This window comes from Tamandua tetradactyla, chromosome 1, assembly GCF_023851605.1.
Source record: "Tamandua tetradactyla isolate mTamTet1 chromosome 1, mTamTet1.pri, whole genome shotgun sequence".
Lineage (NCBI taxonomy): Eukaryota > Metazoa > Chordata > Mammalia > Pilosa > Myrmecophagidae > Tamandua > Tamandua tetradactyla.
The window spans coordinates 21,411,845-21,434,667 of NC_135327.1; the positions used below are offsets into that span (position 1 = coordinate 21,411,845).

General features: G+C 39.0%; 2 protein-coding genes across 14 annotated transcripts in view; one reads left to right on the forward strand and one right to left on the reverse strand.

Moving 5' to 3' along the window:
- Nucleotides 1-21,462, reverse strand: part of TPX2 (TPX2 microtubule nucleation factor) — a 98,213-nt gene extending 76,751 nt beyond the window's left edge. For 3 of the 7 annotated variants that reach the window (XR_013156036.1, XM_077111915.1, XM_077111913.1), the window contains exons 1-2: nt 11,412-11,573; nt 11,067-11,193 (exon numbers count right to left, since the gene is read on the reverse strand). The gene's annotated coding sequence lies outside the window, so the exon portion shown is untranslated. Of the gene's footprint in view, nt 1-11,066; nt 11,194-11,411; nt 11,574-20,364 lie in introns of those variants that run through there. The other 4 variants (XM_077111914.1, XM_077111910.1, XM_077111912.1 and 1 more) reach the window with 3 other exon arrangements.
- Nucleotides 21,238-22,823, forward strand: part of BCL2L1 (BCL2 like 1) — a 50,412-nt gene continuing 48,826 nt past the window's right edge. Inside the window, exon 1 of one of the 7 annotated variants that reach the window (XM_077111917.1) lies at nt 21,238-21,336. The gene's annotated coding sequence lies outside the window, so the exon portion shown is untranslated. The other 6 variants (XM_077111919.1, XM_077111918.1, XM_077111920.1 and 3 more) reach the window with 6 other exon arrangements.

Here is a 22,823-nt window from a genome sequence, read left to right on the forward strand (position 1 = left end):
TGCTGAGGAATTTGTAGGAAAGCTCTTATTTTCTTGATAGCATCTGTCTCTACTCTTTCCCTCCATCCTTCTTCCTGTCTTGAAGGCAGATATAATGGCTAGACCTACAGTAGCCATTTTGTGCCCATAAGTGGATGACCAAGAGAATAACAGTGTTTGGCCCAGATACTGCTAAGCTACTGATCAAATACCAGCAACCACTTAACTCCAGACTTCTTACATGAGAAAAATAATATTTTTGCATTGCCATTATAGCCACATTTTCTGTCACAAAACAGCCAAAAACAATCCTAACTAACACAGAAGTCAAGCATTCTAGCTCTGTCTCTGGCATTTACTAGATGTACACAGCAATGGACAAGTCACTCTACCTCCCTGCCTACCTATTTCCCATGAACAAATGAGAAGGTATTTCAAGTCCTATGAAATAACTACTGTAAAGTACTATCACCACCATTTGATCTAATGATACTCTTCCTTTCCCAGATCACATTTCTATTCAAAGGTTCCTAAGGCATGCAAAGATCACTCAGTGACTGACTGTAGTTAAAATTCCCCAGCTATGAGGAGGAAGTTTTCCTTGCATTTTGTGAACAAAAATGTTGAAAGGCATGGGAAATTTTTGGATTCCCATGATCTTACTGCCTAACCCAGGTCACTGGGAGCACTTCCCAGTCAGGAATGTAATGAAGACAACTAGAACTGGCGGAAGGAAGAGGCAGGAATGTAGTATGCAGCGGAACACCACTTCACCTCCTAAAAACCATGAACCCACCAAAGCATGCTGCTGAAATCTAACTAGGAAGCATTCAAATTTAACATCCTCACATCATTTTTCTTAATTTTGGAGGTATATTGTTAGCATCTATGAAGGACTATTTGCATTTTTCTTTTTGACAAATCTTGCCAAATTCAAGATTTATCTTACAGATATCTCTCTGAGCACGTTTAAGCACAAGAGTGTTCACTGTAATATTGTTCATAAAAGCAAGAACACCAAAAACCAAAATCTCACCAATAAGAGATAGGGTGAATAAACTTTGGCACAAGCATAACATGAAATATTAGGCAACTTTAATATTAAGTAACTGTGAATATGTGATGATATGTCCAGAATGAGCTCCAAAATCTATTAAGTGAGAAAAGCAAAATGCAGAATAGCATGCTCCCATCCGTGTTAAAAGGAGAAGGGGCAACATATGCTCATATATACATTTCTATACACATACACATTTATGGAAGGAGACAAAATAAGTTTAACAGTGGTTAAGTCTGGGAAGGAACATCAGAAGTCTAGATTGAGAGAAGATGTTTCACCATATTAACTTTTATATACTTTGAATATTTTATTACATACAAATGCATACTTTTCTGTTTAAAAAAACTAAGAAGCAGGGATACAAGAGTAGTTCAGCAGTAGAACTCTTGCCTACCATGTAGGAGACCCAGGATCGATTCCTGGTCCATGTACTCCCCAAAAAAAGAACAAACAAAAATTCAACAAATGGGGTTGCAATAATGGGATATTCACATGGAAAAATAATAAAATATGACTCCACCATATAGCATACAAAAAAAAAAAAAAAAAAAACTACGAAGCAAGCCAAACACAAAAGATCAGAAATTGTATGACACATTTATAGGAAATATCCATTAAGAATAAATTCAGAGACAGAACGCATTGGTGGAGGCCGGAGGCTGTGAGGAGGGGAGAATGGGAAGAAACTGCTTAAAGGGTATAGGATTGATATTGGGAGTGATGGAAACGTTTTGGAACTAAATAGAAATGGTGAGGGTGCACAACACTGTGAATGTACTAAATGCCACTGAACTGCTCAATTTTTTTTTAATTTCTCACTTTTAAATGTAATCTTATGCTATGTGAATTTCACCTCAATAAATTAAAATCCTAATCTAAAATATACTGAGAAAGGTCTAGGCTGAATTTTCCCATAAAATAAACATAACATCATCCCTTAACTTCTTGGTTGTACTTTGTGTATTTTTATTTATAGAGTCTTTCATATATATATATATATATATATATATATATATATATATATGAAATGAAGGTTAATCTGAACCTCCCCATAGATATTACAGAGTAAAAGAGACTTTCGAAAGTATTCACTCTTGAGAGACTGGAGAAAAAGTATGGAACTATTAAACTTTACCACCTTGGAAACATGCTATTCTCTCAAACACTAGGGACTCCCAAGTCAATAAGCCAAGCCCTTGATCTTGAGGTTTGCTCTTATGAAACTTATTTCTGTAGCAGAGAAGCTAAGGTATCTTATAATTATGCCTAAAAAGTTACTTCCAGAGAACGTTTTTTGCTGCTCAGATGTGGCCTCTGTCTCTAAGACCAACCCTGCAAAAAAAAAAAAAAAAAATCATTCCCTTCCCTACTACATGGTGCATGATGTCCAGTGCTATGAGTCTCCCTGGCAACATGGGACATGATATCCAGGGATGAGTGTGGCCCTGGCACCATGGGATCAACAATGCCTTCCTGACCAAAAAGGGGAAAAGAAATGTAACAAAATCAGGTATCAGTGGCTAAGAGAGTTCAAACAGAGTCCAGAGGCTATTCTGGAGGCTGTTCTTTTTACAAGACATTGCTAATTGCCATGGTTTGCCAAGCCCCACCCAACATCATTCCTGCTAACCCTAAAGAATACCCAGGGATCTATCTGAGATTCTGCAAAAGTTGCATGCACTAAAGTTTACATTTCAGAAACCTAAAATCTTCAGATGGTTCCTAAGCCAGGTAAGTCCTAAAACCCAGAGATGCCAGTCTCTCCAAGAACATCAACCAGTTTCATCCTGCTATCTCATATGTCCACACCCCTTTTCAACATAAAAAGATAGAATGGGCATAACCCAAATATCCCTAAAGACTGGGAGAAGGATCAAAGGAGAGGGGAGTTATAATAGAGAAAATAGGATTTAACAAATGAGTATGACTACTGAATAATTATTTCTTTTTAGTCTCCAGTGTTTTGGAGCAGCTAGAAGGAAAAACCTGAAATTGTGGAACTGTAACCCACACCAAACTTTGAAATCTGTTCTATAACTATTTGTTAAAATGTACTTTCAAATTTATTGCTTTTTTTGGTATATATATATTTCACAATAAAAAATTTGGAAAAAAAGAAAAAAGTGGGTATTCAAGCATCAGAAGGAAGGATATCTTCTGAGATTTAGGATATCATTTGGCTGGTGGAAGAAAAAGGCAAGGAGCACAAACTTAAGTATGCCTAATCTTTAGGTGAAATTTTCAAACCAAATACTATTTTTCTAACATGACAACCTCTTTTTAAAAAGATTTCTTTTGAAATATCATTGATCTAGTATGGTCAACTCAGGATCATACTATCTCCCTCTCTCTGGCTCCCTGAAAAAAGGGAACAAATAAACAAGTTGTATCCATCGAGAAGCCTGACTCTTCTTAATGCAGGATGATAGTACAAAAAGAAATATAGAAATATTTATAAAGAAAATCAGAGGTAATGATTAGGTTATTATAGGTTCACCACACAGCCCTCCCCACAAATAATCTATATTAGGATGTGAAACAATCAAAAATCAAAGTCCATAGGAACTAAGAGGGAAATGGAACAGGCCAGGGCCAAAGTCAACTGTTTAAATGAGTGCCCCAGGCATGGTGGGAACTGGATGCCTTCCTACACCCCTTAATCAAGATAGAATTTCTGTCAACAAGTCTTACTAAAAAAAAAAAAAAAGGCACATGCGTCAACCACATTCCACCAAACAAATGAAACTGCCAAGCAAGAGAATCAGCTTCACATGTCAAAATTATCTGAATCTGCCACGCTTCAGATTGTTGCAAAACTAGAAATATTCTGGGTAGAGGATCAGCTACCTCTTACAAAAACTCCTACAATAAATGTAAGGAAAAACCCTCACCCAAATGTTATGAACTAGTTAGGTTCCTTATAAATCCCCCTTCTAAATGCAATCTACCATTCGATCCACTTCTATTTCCAAAAACAAACAAAGCCTGAATAGAAGGATATATACCTTAAGGAATTCCTAGTTGTACAGGGAATCCAGACAATTAGGATACTGGGAGAACCTTGCTGTAATGGGGATAAAAGCAGGGTACTATCAAAGTGCAAAGACGGGGAACAGGGCAAAGAAAGGTTAGAGAAGTCTTCCTGATAGAAGTGATATCTGACATATACAAACAGATCCACTGGGTTCTACAGACTCTGGATGAATTCTGACTTTTTCTGTTGACTTATCTCTGGGAAGAGATAAACTGAAAAGGAAAATGAATGCAGAAAAAGTTTATGAGAAACACTATAGAAAAAGCAATGTAATCTGTGTTCACACTCATCTGAAATTAACCTCCCATTGCCTTCTGTCTCTCTTCACTCTCAAACCAAAAATAACTAGCCTTGACAAGCTCTATAAATCAAAAGGTGCAGGTTCAGAGGGGGTGAGGGAAAATTGCAAGAGGGTATATTCTAAGCAGGGCTGAAACAGTGAACTAGCAACTTGTAAGCAAAACAAAGACTGGTGTGATGGATGCTATAGAGCACCTTCATTACCTAGTTTGTGAGCTATTTGTTGCCTATTTCTAGTAAAGGGAAAATTATGAGTTAAACAATTGATAAACTAATAAAATAAATAGAGTAAGTCAAGACTTCATTAGAATGTAGTAACTTAATTTTTTTCTCTTTTGGACTAAAGAGTTGTGTTCTAAGACTATTCTCTGTTTTAAAGTGCAAATTTTAAGTGGTCATCCAAAAAGGGAAACTTCCTACAAACCATGGCCAAGTAAAGTTTTCAGAAGTAGGTAAAAACTGGTATTAAGACACTGGAAGCATATTAAGAGTCTGTAAACAGTCCAGGGAGAGTTAAGATGGTCCCATCCAAGCCAGCGCCATTTCCCTAGGGACACCCTCTCCTACATTCACAAGGGATAGGAGATCAGGTTACAGTACCACAAGTTAAATAGAGTTGAGTTATTTTCATCTTACCCAGGGAGAAAACACCTACATTTTTTTTCTTGTACCTAAGAGATTAGCAGGAGTCAGTAAATGGCAACGTAATCCAATGCAATCTTAACTGTTAAGCACAGTCACAAACTAAGTCTGATGGAAGTTTAATGGACTTTGTGTTTCCACATTTGTTTGTCAACTTCTAAGCTGAAATCAGATCTGTTTACAGAAACAGATCTATGAAGCTTCCAAAATTGGGTCAATTTAAAATCCAATGACAATCCCTCAGTGTCCAAATACTCAGAAGTCAGTACAGGACACATGGACACTTGCTCTAATTTATCACTGTCCAGAAACCTTAAGCAAATATATTTTTCTATCATTTCTCTCCCAAATTTGTGAGTTTTACATTGAACTTTTTAAGAATTATAAACTCAGTTCTGCTAAAATTGTACAAACAATCATCTACTCTTATATGACTTAAAGGACCTGGACAGACTCAATGATGCCATCATTCAGTCTTGTGGAGAGTTTTATCCTCCAAAAGCTTTCTGATTTGGGAAACACACAGACACCCACATATATATATAAATTCAAGAACCTAGTAAAGATGTTTATTTGAGAGGTAGTAGGGAGTGAGGCAGACAAGGACAGGGTTGGAAGAAGTTTTAACTACAAATCTACAAATCTTTTTATATTGTTTTGATTTTTATACCATCTGAATGGATTACACAGTCAAAAACTATATATTAGTGCCTACATGAATATACATTTTAGTGAGTATGTAAACTCACATAGGTTGCTCATAAGGCAATTTAACATTATGTATCAAAAGAATATTTATTCCTGCATCACAGGTTGTTCAGTGGTAGGAACTGTGTTCGCTTTCTGGCCCATGCACCCACCCACCCTCCACACCCCAAAAAAGAATATGCATTCTTTTTGACCCATGACTTCAATGGGCAAAATACTATGGTAGGATCAATTTCAGAACACAATATATCCATTAAAATTGTGGTGAAAAATCTTAATGACATGGAAAAATATTCATAACCTAATTATTCAGTGAAAAAAAGTAAAAAGGTGTTTAATGTATCATTTTATTAAACCCAAATGATAGGATGGAGCAAAATTGGAAAAATCTATCAAAATGTTAGCCATACAACATGGGACAGAAAGAGTTCCAGGAGAGTCTGAAGAAAAAAAAATACATAGGAAATGTAGTAGTCTGAAGTTCTTCTGGAACAAGAAATGAAGGACCTCCTCACACAATCCTTTTTCTTGGAGTAGCTTAATTGCAACTACAGATGAGTAAAACACATGGATTAAAATAAATTACATTATATAAAATAATGTAATAATATAATTTTATATATAATTATATATTAAAATATTAAAATATTAAAATATTAAAATATTAAAATATTAATTATATAATATAAATATATAATTATATAGTGTAAATATAATTAATATTTAATTATATATAATTTATGTAATTATATAATTACATAAAATAAAATACATTAATTTATACATTATATAAAATAAAATACATTAATTTTATTAAGGTTAGACTACACAAGCTTAAGCATAAAACTGGCGAAAACAACCCAATTTGGGCTGGGGCATAAATGAAATCACAAAGAAAGATAGACGATAAAGACTAGGAGATGGTATAATCTAGGAATGCCTAAAGTGTACAATGATAGTGACTAAATGTACAAATTTAAAAAATGTTTTTGCATGAGGAAGAACAAAAGAATGTCATTACTGCAGTGTGCTGAAAATAGATGGTAATTAATATTTTAAAATTTCAACTTATATATGAGACTAAAGCAAAAAATGTTTATTTGGTAGAAATTTATACTTTGACTAGTGCATCTCCTAATATAACTCATGTAGATAGTTGGTTGAATGCCTTAAGTACATGAAACTTTGTATAGGACATGAGAGTTTGTTGGTTTGTCCAGGTGATGCCCTGATGAATCCCAGAATGATCTGATCAGTGAGTGGAAATTATTTGCAAAGTCCCCTTCAGGGAATGGTGAGAATGGGGGAAAACTCAACTTCCCCAAGTTGAATTCTTGATATTCTCACAAGCAGTGTGGGCAACCAAAGCTATAGGCTGAGACCCCAGTCTTGGGGTTTGTTCATATGAAACTTAACCCCACAAAGGATAGGTCAAGCCTACTTAAAATTAGGCCTAAGAGTCACCCCCAAGAGAACCTCTTTTGTTGCTCGGATGTGGCCTCTCTCTCCAGCCAACACAGCAAGCAAACTCACCATCCTCCCCCCTGTCTATGTGGGACATGACTCCCAGGGGTGTGGATCTTCCTGGCAACATGGGACAGAAATCCCAGAATGAGCTGAGATTCAGCATCAAGGGACTGCGAAAAACTCTGGAATGAGCTGAGACCCAGCATCAAGGGACTGAGAAAACCTTCTAGACCTAAAGGGGGAAGAGTGAAATGAAACAAAGTGTCAATGGCTGAAAGATTCCAAACAGAGTCTAGAGGTTATCCTGGAGGTTATTCTTATGCATTAAGTAGATACCACCTCCTTAACCAAGATGTAATGGAGAGGCTGGAGGGAACTGCCTGAAAATGTACAGCTGTGTTCCAGTAGCCATGTTTCTTGATGATGATTGAATAATGATATAGCTTTCACAGTGTGACTGTGATTGTGAAAACCTCTGTGTCTGATGCTCCTTTTATCTACCTTGTCAACAGATGAGTAGAACATATGGAATAAAAATAAATAATAGGGGGAACAAATGTTAAAATAAATTTAGTTTGAAATGCTAGTGATCAATGAAGGGGAGGGTTAAGGGGTATAGTATGTAAAAATTTTTTTTCTGTTTTTGTTTTATTTTTCTGTTGTCTTTTTATTTCTTTTTCTGAATTTACACAAATGTTCTGGGAAATGATCATGATGATGAATATGCAACTATGTGATGATATTGTGAATTGCTGAGTGTATGTGTTGGGAATGTTTGGTTTCTTGTAATTTTTTTTAATTAATAAAAAATTTTAAAAAAAGAAAAAACCCAATTTTATTTAAATAATTTAAAAGCACAAACAAATGTATCCAACCTAATGGAATACAATCTAGTTGTTATTTAAGCCTTTTTTTATATCTGCAATTTTGTAGTAATCAATTTAGATAGTGTCCTCATGCCTATCCAATTCAAGACAGTGTATAATTCCTATGGGTCAGAGCAGTTCAAGTCTCTGTTTAACTTAAGCTGTCTATTAAGAACCATATCCTTTCCCATCTGCTTCACAAAGCGATCCTTGACTATTTTAAGCTTCACTGATCTTAGGGACTTCTAAATTACCAGGGCACTTACAATTAATACAACACAATAGAACACTCAGATGCTCTTGTTTGGTTCTGACAGTCACTTGTCAATTTGAATCAATCTTTCGTCTTCAAGCATACCAGAAACCTCTTGAGTACATCATATCTCTGTACACCCATAGTAACTAACACTAATCTGCGCACACAGTACGTTCCCAAAGATCAACTGATTGGCTCAGTAATCTGGGATCCACAAAAATTTGATCCTAGGCGTGACAACTAAATACTGAACCGACACACCAAACAGTACTACTCTGAACCAATCAAGCGTACCCAACTTTGATTTGGGGGTAAGCCTGATGGCAGATAGGATACTCTCAGGTCACAACACAAAAATACCTTCATCACAGCAGCAAATAAACCCATTTTAACAACATCTGATGAGTGAGAGAAATTTAAAGCAAGGTGATAGGATGGTAAGACAAGGTAAGCCTGAATCAGTGAGTATACATACGGATGACCTTGAAACAAAATGAAGGAGTCAAAATGTTCTTCGATCTTAAGTATCTAATCAGCAGGACTGCTTTAGAGAGAGTCCTTGGTACTAACCTAGAAAATTGTATGTGGGAAAAACAAAACAGATATCCAGAAAATAGGAGGCAAGTGAAAAACTAAGCCTACCTATAATTACACCTAAAAGGTACTTCCAGAGAACCTTTTTTGTTGTTCAGATGTGGCCTCTCTCTCTCTAAGACCAACTCTGCAAGAAAAGTCATTCCCCTCCCCATATGTGGGACACCTCATCCAGGGATGGGATGGCTGGAGCACCATGGGATCGACAATGTCTTCCTGACCAAAAAGAAGTAAAGAAATGTAACAAAGTATCAGTGGCTAAGAAAGTTCAAACAGAGTTGAGAGGCTATTCTGGGGGCTATGCTTATGCAAGCTTCAGTTAGATATTGCAAATTGCTATGGTTTCCCAAACCCCAACCAACATCATTCCTGTTAACCCTAAATAACACCCAGGTTTCTATCTGAGATTCTACAAAAATTGTACACACTAAGTTTACTTTTCAGAAACCTAAAATCTTCTGATGGTTTCTAGGCCAAATAAGTTCTGAAACCCAAAGGTGCCAGCCTCTCCAAAAACATCAACCAGTTCCATATACCCCTTCTCACATGTCAACACCCCTTTTCAACATTAAAAACGTTAGAATGGGCATAACCCAAATATCCCTAAAGATTGGGAGAGGGCGGGCCATGGTGGCTCAGCAGGCAAGAATGCTTGCCTGCGATGCCAGAGGACCCGGGTTCGATTACCGGTGCCTGCCCATGTTAAAAAAAAAAAAAAAAAAAAAAAAAAAAGAGATTGGGAGAATGGACAGACCCTTCCAACATGAAAAAGTTAGAAAAGTTAGATGGCCATTGCCAAAACACCCCTAAAGAGAGGGATAGAAAGATCAAAAGTGATGGTGGAGTTATTCAAAGAAGATAGGACTTAACAAATGAATATAATTGCTGAATCATTATATTGACATCTCTTTTAATCTCCAGAATCTTAGAGCAGCTAGAAGTAAAAACCTAAAATTGTGGAACTTTAACCCATATCAAACTCTGAAATCTGTTCTACAACTAGTTGTGGTGCTGTGCTTTGAGACTTATTGCTTTTTTGTATATATGTTATTCTTCACAGAAAAGAAAGAAAAAAAGTCGATTGTGGTGATAAAAAAATATTTAAGCCTTCAAGCGTCCTATATTCTGGAGCAGCTAGAAGGAAAAATCTAAGAGGACCCTATGCTAGCCCACAACAAAGTCTGGGAGCTGTCCTGTAACTACTTGTTGAAGAGTGCTTTGAAAACAATTGCATTTTTCTTTCTTTGCTTTGTATATATGTTATACTATATACTTAAAGTTAAAAAAAAGAGTGGGAGAATGATTAAAGGAGGATTTATAACAGAGAAGTTAAGATTTAACAAATGAGTATGACTAATGAATCATTATATTGATTTTTCTTTTTGGTTTTCAGTGTCCTAAAGTAGCTAGAAGGAAAACCTGCAATTGTGGAACTATAACGTGCACCAAACTTTGAAATCTGTTCCATAACTACCTGTTAAAATGTACTTTGACATTTATTGCTTTCTGTATATGCTATATTTCACAATAAAAAATGTTTTAAAAAAAAACGAAAATAGGGAGGGCCACGGTAGCTCAGTGACAGAGATTTTTCCTGCTATGCCAGAGACCGGGGTTCAATTCCTGGTGTCCGACCATGTAAAAAAAAAACGAAAATAGGAGGCAAACCAATCCTAAAATATTACAGTTTGGTTAACACTTTTTCTTCCCCCTTCCAATTCATAAATGTTCTGGGAAAGGAAAACAGAAAGAAAGTAACATTTGCTGATGGGTTGCAAAGCGGGAGAGTTGGGTAAATATGGATGAAATAGAATGGACTTAAAATTCCAGGTAGAAAGATGAGTGGAATTGAACTTTCCCTCAACTATGTTCTTACAGCATTTCACTTATCTTCCACAGCGGTGTTGAAATGTAGTCGTTTGACATCTGTTTTCCTTCACTAATCGCCACATTTGAAAGGGGAGCTCCTATTTGGCCCCTTTCTCGAAATTTAACTGGATTCTGAGCCTTACTTTCCTCTCCTGTAATATGTAGCTAAAAACAGTACCTACTTCATTGACTTGGTACGAAAATTAAATGAGAAAATGCACACAGAACGCTTAATCCAGAAAAGACGTTGCATATTAACAGGGTATTAACAATAATAATTGCTGTTGTTACCGGAATTAGCCGACGGTCCCCAGCAGCTCCCTTTTCCCTCCAAATATACTTCCCCACCGCCGGCCTCCACTTCCACCTCCAGGCCAAACCCGCTAGACTCGATCCAGACAGACTTCACCGCAAACTCCTGTCACCAAGAAAAGGGGTGTCCAAGGCCCCGCTCCCACGACGACCTCCCCCCATCCCGTCCCTGGGCGACACCCTCACGCCACAACCGCCTTAGAAGCCCAGGGCTGGTGGCGCGAACGGCGCTGAAACGACCTCGGGCTGGTCGGGAACCACGGGGAAAGGAGCCCCACACCCCATCTGCTCCCACTTTTCTTCCCACCGTTCACCTCGCCTCACCTTAGCTCCAACAACCAGAGACCGCCAGGCCAGCCGCGGGACTCATTCAGTACCGTTGAAGATTTGAACCCAAGCTCTCCGGTCGAATGCGCCAATCAGAGCGCCGGCAACAAGCAATCCTAGCCAACCGATTGGCTCTATAGATCGCAGAGGCGCCGGAAGTGAGATGAAGTCAAGCAAACAACCGACCCTGGAGGCTGCTGGGAAATGTAGTTTCATGAACTCGCGTGAGCCCACCGGAACAGCTCTTGAAGGAAAGCAAATCCCAGAATGCTCTGCTCCAAACAATTTGGGTAAGGTGATACCAAATAAAAGGGGGGAAGTCCATTCAGATAACAAATAGGCGCGCATCCTGGATCTCTCTAAAACTTTTACGGAAGAAGACTTTTTATATGATTCTATTCTCCCTACAGTTGCGCATTATGCCTTTGAATGTACATAGGTATTCACTTTGTTTTAACATGGAGTCCCCTGCATGCAACATAGATTCGCCCTCATAGATTCCCTCCCAGTCATGCAGGAGTTGCCCAAACTCTTTATCCAGTCACCGCCCAGGTTTTACCGGCCTGAAGCCGCGGTTCATTATGTACTTTCCGAGTGACAGGTCGCTTTACATCCTCTCCCAGCCACATCGCTGGCCTATTATCCCCATGTTGTGGGAAAGAAAATAAAGGTCCAGGGAGGTTAAGTAAACTTGTCTAAAGATCACATAATAAGTGGAGAAAATGTGATTTGAATTAAGAACATCTGTTCTTATACATCATCAGTCATTAGAAAATAATAACAAAAAATCATAACAGCAACAAAGACTACAAAGTTTCAAAAAATGCCTACGACCTTTTTGGGAAAATTAAAAATTGTACAACTTTAATGAAGGGCGGACCACGGTTGCTCAGTGGCAGAGTTCTTGCCTGCCATATCAGAGAACGGGGTTGGATTCCCGGTGCCTGCTTATGCAAAAACAAAAACAAAAAAAACTTTAATGAATAACTTTGCAAAAATAATTAAACCTTGTTACTGGATGGGGAGAGCTAACATAGTAAAGATGTTAATTCTCTAAATTAGAAGTTCAGGGCAATTCCCATGAAAGTCCCAATAGGTTTTGTTAGGGAGTTTGTCAAGTTGATTCTAAAATTAATATGGAAGATGAAAAGCACAAGAAGTGGCATATGAATTTTGAAGAATAACAATGGAGAATTGCCATACCACATCTCATATACATTTTAACATATGAAATTACTGTAATTTTTAAAGTATGGTTAATTGACACCACAACGATGCAATCACCAAAATCCAGAGGGGAAAACTCCAGGACAAAAGCTCTAGTCTCATCAAAAAATAAACTGCAAGGATTATTTTTTAAAGAGTTCTTAAATTTTAGAGATACATATCAAAATAGTAGGGATTTTGCTTCAAAATAATACGGAGCATGGAGGGAAGGCAAATAGGTGGGGGGAAAGCAAATAGGCAAAATAGTAGGGATTTTGCTTCAAAATAATACGGAGTATGGAGGGAAGGCAAATAGGGGGTTAAGCTTTTAAAAAAAACTTAACACTGGTTGATAACTGTTGAAGCTGTGAGATGGGGTTCATGAAGAATCTTTACATTTTCTTTTTCTTTTTAAACTTTTTTTTAATTGCATAACATATATATAAAGCAAAGAAAGAAAAAAGCAATAGTTTTCAAAGTACTCTTCAACAAGTAGTTACAGGACAGATCCCAGAGTTGGTCATGTGCTACCATACCATCATCTCAGATTTTTCCTTCCAACTGCTTCAGAACATTGGAGGCTAGAAGGAATGAATATTTTATTCTCATAATTGACTTTTTTTTGAAAAATAACATATGTACAAAAAAGCAATAAATTTCAAAGCACAGCACAACAATGTTGTAAAACAGATTTCAGAGTTTGGTATGAGTTACAATTCCACAATTTTAGGTTTTTACTTCTAGCTGCTCTAAGATGCTGGAGACTAAAAGAGATATCAATTTAATGATTCGGCAATCACACTCATTTTTTAAACCCTACCTTCTCTGTATAACCCCACTATCACATTTGATCATTCTCCTACTCTTTAGGGGTATTAGGGCTATGCCCACTCTAACTTTTTCATGCTGGAAGGGGCTGTTGATAATAAGGGAGATGGAACTAGCTGATGTTCTGGAAAGGTTGCCCCCCTAGGTTTCAGGACTTACCTGATCCAGGGACCCACCTGGAGGTTGTAGGTTTCTGGAAAGTTTCCCTAGTGTATGGAACCGTTGTAGAATCTTATATACTGCCCTAGGTGCATAAAGAACCATATTTTCGTGTATGTTTGAAATTTTCCAAAATTAAAAAGTTTTTAAAATTAGATATTAGGAAAAAACTCAGTGGAAGAGTTTAAGAATGCAGAAACAGACCCATCTATATCAAAATTGAGTAAATACCTAGAGAATTTCAAATCATATGGAAAGAAACAAATAATGGAGATGGGGCATTTGCTTTCCACTCAGATAACATCATGTTAGATTTTTACCCCACACCATTTACAAAAACAAACTTCACATGGATTAAAACTCTAAAGAAATTTTTTTTTTTTTTTTTTTTTTTTTTTTTTTAACATGGGCAGGCACCGGGAATCGAACCCGGGTCCTCTGGTATGGCAGGTGAGCATTCTTGCTTGCTGAGCCACCGTGGCCCGCCCTAAAGAAATTTTTTTAAATTACAATTTAAAGCTTTAGAAGAACAAGTTCATGACATTGGGATAAGAAAATTTTAAGATACCAAGATGAAGACATAAGGGAAAAGATTGACTAAGCCAAAAATTTTAAATTCTGTTTGACAAAAGAAAAACAAAAATAAAGTGAAATATTTCCAACACATATAACAAAGAATTACAACCTAGAATGTATGCAAAGCAAAAATCTCCCATGAATCAGTGAGAAAAGAATAAAAACTCAATAGAAAAACATGAAAACTATAAGCAGTTCTCAGAGGAAAAAACTAGCCATCAAACACATGGTCAGCCTCTTGTAATAGAGAAATCTAAACTAGAGGTACCATTTTTCACCCATTATATTGACGAAAATAAAAATATGTGGTGTCAAGTATTTGGAAGGTAGCTCAGTGGGTGGGAGTAGAGAGGGTTCGGCCACTTTGGAGGTTAACTTGGCAACATCTATTAAAATGTCAAACATATGCCTTGTGACCAATTCTAGGTTTAGCTTCAAGAGACATATCCATGTTTGCAAGAGGTACAGTCACTGCAGTGTTCATTCTACAAATGTTCATTGAGTTGTTACTGTGCCAAGTGTGGGGATGTGGCAGTGAAACAATAGAAAAACATCCCTGTCCTCGTGGAGGTGACATTTTTGTGGAGGAGACAGACACTAAACAAAATCAGTAAGTAAATGATGTAGCATATTAAGAGGTGTGAAAAATGCAAAGGCATTTGGGCTCACCAGGCCCCAAAAGGTGGGTGGCAATAAGAGAAGGTAGGCAGGGGCTGGACAGAGACTGTGAGGCAACAGCTTTAGGCTGCAGTGGTCCCACTTGCAGCAGACACATCACTTGATAACCAGGCGCGTGCAGGGCCATGGAGTAACCAGACCTGGGTTAGAGGTGGGGCGGGGGGCGGGGGGGGGGGGAGACTTGCTTTACATTAGAAGGGAGGGGGCAGTAGAACTGTGTGTCCACAGTCTAGCAGGCAGAAGATGCTTGGGGAATGAATGAATAGGGTGATGCCAGGAGGCCATGATGTGTGCAAGAACCTCCTAAGTCCTTCCAAATTAAGAGGTAAGCCTGTTTCAACACTTCTACATTCATTACATTACACTCTAGGCTGAGTGTCAAGTCCCCATTCTTTGTGAATAGGGGCCCTGAGGTCTGAAATAACCAAGGTGGAATTTTAGAACTGAAAAGAAGCATAGACTGTTTACTCTGTCCACAATTTCAGTCATCACCGTTTTGGCCTTATCCACATGCAGGGGGGTTGCAATTTTAAATAGGGTAATTTGGGGTTATTCGAATGAAGACCTGAAGGAGGTGAAGGAGTGAGTCATGCAGATACCTGAAGGAAGAATGTTCCAGACAGAGAGAAGAGCAAATTCAAAGGCTCTAAGATGGGAGCTTGGCAGGCCATGTTCCAGAAATGGTTAGGAAGCCAGAAAGGCTGGAACAAGATAGGAGAATATTAGATGAGGCCAGAGAGATTCTGGGGCATTTCCTTGATTAGAAGTGAGATTGAGCATCTTTCATATTTATTGGCCACTCCATTTCCATTCCAGTTAAGTGTCTGGTCAAGGTTTTCCCCATTTTTCTATAAATTTTTTGGTCTTCATCATACAGATTTCCCAGTCTCTTTCTATGCATTGTATTTAGAGTTGAAATCATGTCGTGCATCTAATTTTGCATACTTTTATTTTCACCTAACATTACACCATAAGGATTTTCCCCACCATCGAAAACTTTTTTAGTGTTTTTCAATTAAAAAATAACGAACAAAATGTACATCACTGTTACGAAGTGCTAACAATAGGGTGGTATTTGGGGAAAATACACTTATGTAAGCTATGGGCTAAAGTTAACAGTAATATTTTAATATTCTTTCACTGGTTGTAACAAAGGTACCATACCAATGCTAAGTGTCAATAATAAGGCATGGGGAAAAAAATACTAAGGCATAGGGTTTTTCTTTTTGGAGTAATGAAAATGTTCTAAAGTTGACTGTGGTAATGAACTCACAACTCTGTGACTATCATGTGAGCCATAGATTGTACACTTGGGATGGACTGTATGGCGGGAAAATATATCTCAATAAGACTGCTTTTAAAAATAAAATAATACCCAGTTATGTTTAGATAATACAGAAAAGTATAAAAAAATAAAATCATCTATAGTTCCACTGCCCAATAATACCCACCTTCTTGCATTCTGGTATAATTCCTTTCACTATATTTACATGCAACGTACATTATTTTTTTCTTAATGAGAATATTTCTGGTATAGTTTTGAACACTATTTTTTCACTAAACGTTTCATTTGGGGCATTTTTTCCACAGATTAAATAGTCCTCAAATACAATTTTAATGTGTGAAGAGTAATTGAACCCATGTAAACTTATTTATTACCCTATTTATTAGTATATTTATCAACTTATTATCCTACCTACTGAACTTCTCATTAAATTCTTTTCCCTGTATTATAAAAAAACTTTCATAAACATCTCTGTGGATAAAGCTTTTGGCTACATTTCAATTCCTTAAGTTAGATTCCAATCAAAGGTGGATAAATTGATTGATTGACAAATACCGCAAAGTTCCTTTCCCAACAGATCCTAGCCGTCTTTCTAAAACACAAATCTCTTCATATCCTCTCCTGGTTCATAAAATCTGGCTGGCTCTTTAGTGCCTATTTAGTGTCTCCTCTATCAGTCCAATTTATTCCACAGGCTCATACATCAGCCCACCAGGCCTTTCCTCAGGCAGTGCCATCTGTCTGAAACGCCCTTACCTCCTCTCTCTCCCAGACAAAACTCTCTCCTCTCAAGAGCCAGCTTAACAGAGCTCAGGTCTCTGGGCAGAGCTGATGTGTCCTCTTCCGAACCTCCAGAGCACACTTTGACTTCTATTTATGTTTCAAAAACATAAATCAGACAATTCCCTGCCTCCCGTGGAACAGAAGAGAAGGTTCAGAAATTGAACTATATACATTTGGGAACGTGGTTTATGATAATGGAGGTCCTTCAAATGAGTGGGGGAAAGATGATGGGATTATTAGGAAAACTAAATGGGTAGTTATTTGGAAAAAAATAATTGGATCCATACCTCACACCATACACCAAAATGATTTACATTTTCAATGTAAAATATGAAATCATGTAAAACTAGAAGAAAACATAGAGATTTATTTTTATAAAATTGAACCAGACCCCAACCAAAACCATTCCTGCCAATCCTAAAGAATACTTAGGGCATTATATAAGATTCTACAAAGATTCCATGCACGGGGGTAACTTTCCAAAACCTACAACCTCCAGATGGGTCCCTGGACCAGATAAGTCCTGAAATGCAGAGGACCCAGCCTTTTTAGAATATCACCTAGTTCCATCCCCCATCCCGTATTATTGACAGTCCCTTCCAACATGAGAAAGTTAGAATCGATATAGTTCAAATACCCCTAAAGAGTGAGAGAAAGATCAAAGGTGATGGTGGAGTTATGCAGAGAAGGTCAGCTTTAACAAATGAGTATGTGTGCTGAATCATTATACTGATATTTCTTTTAGCCTCCAGTACCTTAGAGCAGCTAGAAATAAAAACCTAAAATTGTGGAATTATAACCCATACCAAACTCTGAAATCTGTACTACAACTAATTGCTGTGATGTACTTTGAAATTTACTGCTTTTTCCCTTTGGGGAATGGTGAGAAAGGGGGAAAATTCAACTTCCTCAAGTAGAATTCTTGATATTCTCACAAGCAGTGCGGACAATCAGAGCTATAGGTTGAGTGCCCAATCTTAGGGTTTGTTCATATGAAACTTAACCCCACAAAGGATAGGTCAAGCCTACTTAAAATTAGGCCTAAGAGTCACCCCCAAGAGAACCTCTTTTGTTGCTCAGATGTGGCCTCTCTCTCCAGCCAACATAAGAAGCAAACTCCCCACCCTCCCCACCCCCCGTCTACGTGGGACATGACACGCAGGGATGTGGACCTTCCTGGCAACGTGGGACAGAAATCCTAGAATGAGCTGAAACTCAGCATCAAGGGATTGAGAAAAACCCTAGAATGAGCTGAGACTCAGCATCAAGGGATTGAGAAAACCTTCTTGACCAAAAGGGGGAAGAGTGAAATGAGACAAAATAAAGTGTCAATGGCTGAGAGATTCCAAACAGAGTCGAGAAATTATCCTGGAGGTTATTCTTACGCATTAAATAGATATCACCTTGTTAATCAAGATGTAATGGAGAGGCTGGAGGGAACTGCCTGAAAATGTAGAGCTGTTGTCCAATAGCCATGTTTCTTGAAGATGATTGTAAAATGATATAGCTTTCACAATGTGATTGCGTGATTGTGAAAACCTTGTGTCTGATACTCCTTTTATCTACCTTATCAACAGCTGAATAAAATATGTGGAATAAAAATAAATAATAAGGGGAACAAATGTTAAATTTAGTTTGACATGCTAGTGATCAATGAAAGGGAGGGGTAAGGGGTATGGTATATATGAATTTTTTTCTGTTTTCTTTTTATGTTTTTTTCTGAATAGATGCAGATGTTCCAAGAAATGATCATGATGATGAATATGCAAAAATAATAAAAGAAATTTACTGTTTTTATGTATATATGTTATTTAAAGAGAAGGAGGAGTATAACAGAAGATAGGATTTAACAAATGAGTATGACTGCTGAATCATTATATAAATATTTCTGTTGGTCTCCAGTGTCTTGGAGCAGCTAGAAGAAAAAAATGAAAAATCATGAAACTTTAACCCATACCAAACTTTAAAATTTGCTCTATAAATACTTTTAAAATGTATTTGAAAAATAAATTTAGTAGACTGAAATGCCAGTGATCAATGACAGGGAGTGATTGGGAAACAAAGGCTAAAATATATTGGGTAGATGGAAATACTAGCAATCAATGAGAGGGAGGGGTGGGAGGTATGGTATGCATGAGTTTTTCTTTTTTCTTTTTATTTCTTTTTCTGAATTGATGCAAATTTTCTAAGAAATGATCATGGTGATGAATATACAACTATGTGATGATATTGTGAGTTATTGTTTACATACCAAGAATGGAATGATCATATGGTAAAAATGTTCGTGTTTGTATGTTGTTATGTTTAAAAAAAAATTTTTTAAGTAAAAATAAAATGTATTTGCAAATTGATTGCTTTTTTGTGTATATGCTATATTTCACAATAAAAAAGAAAAAACGTTAAATCAAACCAGAGAAGGTCTTTCTAAGTACGACAGAGAACCCTCAAGTCACAAAGGAAAAGACTGATAAACTCAAATACAACAAAAAAATTCCAAAAAACAATTTTCCATGGTAATAAACAATAAAACTGGAAAAATATTTATGATTCAAATGTAGGAAAGAAAGATAAAAATTCCTATAAATCAATGAGAAAAAGTTCAACCGAACTGAAAAAGTTACAAATGGCATGAACAGACAATTCACCAAAACAAGACACCCTCCCCCAACAAAAGACTCAAAAATATTAAAAATTGCTCATGTTCACTAATAAAAGAAATGAAAAATAAAGTTGCCTGTCAGTTTTTTAACCTATCTGATTGGCAAGGACCCAAAAATGTGGTGCTACATTGTGTAGTTCAGGGTGTGAGGAAATAGGCACTCTCGTATTTTACTGATGAGAGAATAAACTGGTACAACTGTTTCACAGAGCATTTTGCCAATATCTATTTTAAAAAGAATATATACTCATTACTCAGTAATTCCATTTCCAAGAATTAACCTTATGGATAAACATATGCAGAATAATGAATGGACAAGTTACAGCATTATTCTTCTAGGAGAATATTGGAAACTACCTACATGTTCCAGAACAGGGAATTGGGCAAATAAATTATGGCATGTCCTTATAAAGTTATGTATTAATTTTAAAAACTGAGGCAACTTCAAAATGTACAGCTCAGAGAAAACAGCATGTTTATAGCAAGAAACCATTTGTGGAAACCATTCATACACATAAATATGCTCATGAATATAGCAACCATCTTTAAAAGGCTACATGGAAAAGAGATTAAGAGTGATGGCCTCTGTGAAAGGAACTGGGCTCTGGAAAGCAGAGGTGGGAAAGGGATTTTACTTTTTCATTCCATATTTTGTGTATTTTTAATATTCAGTGTTCCTGTATACCTAATTTTTCCTGTATCCTATTTTTAATAATTTAACAAAATAAAACACCTTTCAATGCTTAGAATCAAGCCCAACTCATTCCATACTCAACTTTTCAACCTCTTTTCACACTCGTCTCTCCCTTCCTCTGTAGCTTCTAGTCACACTGCTTCTCCTTCAATTTCTGGAACAGGCCAAGATCTTCCTTCCTCATGCTATTTCCACTGGGTAGGTGGATGTACTGAAGGCTTTTCCTATGAGTTGGCATTTTCTTATCCTTCAAGTCTTGGGCTCAATATCATACCTTCAAAGAAACCATCCCTTGCCACTCTACATAAGTAATTGTCAAATAAATGCCATTCTCCTTCTCTGGGCAGGAAAGGGCATGGCTTACATCCCTGATCACCTAGTCAAAAGGAGCACTTATTTCTTGACCTTCTTTTTCACAATAGCTTGCTTTATTTTCTTCATAGCATTAGTCACTATTCGAAATTACCTGGTCTCTGTATTTTCTTGATTGTTAACTGTCTCCACCTCTAGGGTGTAAAGTCTCCCGAAAGCAGAGACCAGGTGTGTCTTGTTCCTAGCTCTATCTTCAGCATCACAACAATAAACATTCGTTGAATGGATTTATGCAGCATACACTGTGGACCACACACTGTTTTAAGGCAAATAATACTTCTCTAAATCCTGAAATTAACTCAATGAGTGAGGTTGGTACTATTACTCATTATACAGTTGAGGAATCTGAGGCACTTAACAGTTGAGTAAATTGGCCAAGTGGCAGAGTTGGAATCCCAGAGACAAGGTTCTTAGCCACAATGCAACGCTTTTCGATATATAAATTAACCAATGGATGAAAGTGACTGAGCGAATTGAAAAAATTGATTCTTTGCGTCTCGGTATTCCCCAGACCTATCGCAGTGGGGCGCTCTCTCCCAGGTCTTGACGCCAGCCGCTAAAAGCGCGCACTCCCATTGCGTCTCGGGCTCGCGCGCGCTGCCGCGGCACCGGAAGTGACTGAGGTTGCAAGTTCCCCCGGTCTCTTCAGGGGAAACTGAGGCCGGCTCGTTTGGAAGAGAAGGTGCGTGCAGTCAGCCAGGTAGGCCGGCCTGGGTCCGCACCGCGGAACTCGGCCGTGAGGACCCTTCAGGTCTGGAAACTACCAAGCCCACCGAGGTTGATGTGGCCCCCCACGGTTCGCGGGGCTCGCAGGTGAGAGCGCCGCCTCCCTTGTGCAAGACAGGCGCTGCGCCCAATGGGAGCCCTCGCCGTCCCGCTTTCGTGCCCACTGGGCTCGCTGATTGGCTACGCTGGGGCGGGCCGCCGGGGGCGAGACCCCTCCTCCAAGAAAGGTCTAGGGGGTGCCCCTGAGGGAGGGCGGTTGCCTAGCAACGGGGCGTTGACCGGGTGGGTACCCGGCCTAGCGCGCCGGAGAACGCGAGGCCGCAGCCAGCCCTCCCGGGCCTCTGAGACGTTGCAACCTCCGACCCCCCGAGTCCTCCCCGGGGCGCCAAGAAGCCACCTTGGGTCTGTCCCCAGAAAAACGTGGTCTCGGCTGTGGGGGGCCTCGAGTGGGCCGCAACCCCTCTCCTTGACCTGAGGAGAGGCCCAGCCTCACCCACATCCCGTCTTTGTGCAGGGCGCCGGCGGCCATTGTGTCCGGGCGGGGAATGGAGGGCCGGGCAATCCCCCACCGCCACATGCAGGGCTTTGGGGGAATTCAGAGAAAACCAGCGCCGTTCGTGGGAGGTCCCCGGTTTTCTGGCTCCTGGAAAGGCCCGCAGATGGCCTTTCCGAAGCCAGATTGCAGATCCGAGACAGTTCTTTCCTCCCTGCGTCCCTCATCGAAACCCTGAACCCCATTGAGAAGTCCCCTCGGTTTCGGAAGCCTCGCCCTGGGCTGGTCCTTAAAAAAAAAAAACAAGCACTAAACCTCATACCAGCCACCTCCAGGAGAGTTCTCCTGGCTCCCAGTAGGAGGCGGAGAGCCAAGGGGCGTGCAAGAGCGAGGGGGCTGGGCTCCCGGGTAGCTGGAGGCCGCGGCTGCCGAGCGGCCGCCCTCGATCCGGGCGATGGAGGAGGAAGCAAGCGAGGGGGCCGGTTCCTGAGCTTCGCAATTCCGGTGTCGCCTTCGGGGCTTCCAGCCTGTCGGGTCGCATGATCCCTGCGGCCGGAGCTGCATTTTTTGCCAGCCACCGCGAGGCCCGCTGAGTTACCGGCATCCCGGCTGCCACCTCCTCTCCCGACCTGTGATACAAAAGATCTTCCGGGGGCTGCACCTGCCTGCCGCCGCCTGAGACAGATTTGAATGTAGGTGGTGGTGGTGGAGGGGGGCTCCCCAACGGGGTGACTTTCGGAGGAAGGCATTTCGGAGAAAAGGGGGTGGCCGGGGAAGGAAGCCAGTGTGATGATTCAGAGCCTACTGGTGCTTCCAATTTGACTTCATTGAAGACTCTCGGAAGCTGGACCTTTATGAAAGCCACAAAGAAACCAGTTCTGGTACCTGGAAAGGGGAATGAGATGTGTCAGGGTAGGTGTTAATATATATTAATTTTATTTCCTGAAGCT